Here is an 874-nt window from a genome sequence, read left to right on the forward strand (position 1 = left end):
TGAGATATCTGTCAAGCCGACCTTCTCTGGCTAGCTTTTCTATCACATCTTTAAGGTCGTAACAGTCGTTTGTTGAGTGTCCATATATCTTATGGTACTCGCAGTAATCACTGCGGCTCCCCCCCTTTTTTATTCTTGATGGGTCTGGGGGGAGGCAGCCTTTCAGTATTGCAAATTTCTCTGATACATCCACCTACAGGAACTTTCAATGGAGTATAAGAGTGATATTTTCTTGGCCTATCAAGGCCGAGCTCTTCCTTCTTCTTCGCTTCCCTCTCCCTTTCTTTCGTTGAGGGAGGGGGCCCGATTCGCAAACTCGGGTCTCTTAGCCTAGCGTTTTCTTCCATATTGATGTACTTTTCAGCTCTTTCCTGTACATCATTTAAAGAGGCGGGGTGTCTTTTTGATATGGACTGTGAGAAGGGACCTTCTCTAAGACCATTGACTAGCCCCATGATGACCGCTTCGGTGGGCAGGTCTTGAATCTCCAAACATGCTTTGTTGAATCTTTCCATATAGGCCCGTAAGGACTCCCCGACCTCCTGTTTTATTCCCAGGAGGCTTGGTGCATGTTTTACTTTGTCCTTCTGGATGGAGAACCTCATCAAGAATTTTCTTGAGAGGTCTTCAAAACTGGTAATTGACCTCGGAGGGAGACTGTCGAACCACTTCATCGCTGCTTTGGACAAGGTTGTCGGGAAAGCTTTGCATCGCGTAGCGTCAGAAGCGTCAGCCAGATACATCCGACTTTTAAAGTTGCTCAGATGATGCTTTGGATCAGTGGTTCCGTCATAGAGGTCCATATCGGGGCTTCTAAAGTTTCTCGGAACTTTCGCCCTCATTATGTCCTCGCTAAACGGATCTTTCTCTCCTA

This window comes from Arachis ipaensis, chromosome B09 (genome assembly GCF_000816755.2).
Source record: "Arachis ipaensis cultivar K30076 chromosome B09, Araip1.1, whole genome shotgun sequence".
In the NCBI taxonomy this organism is placed as follows: Eukaryota; Viridiplantae; Streptophyta; class Magnoliopsida; order Fabales; family Fabaceae; genus Arachis; species Arachis ipaensis.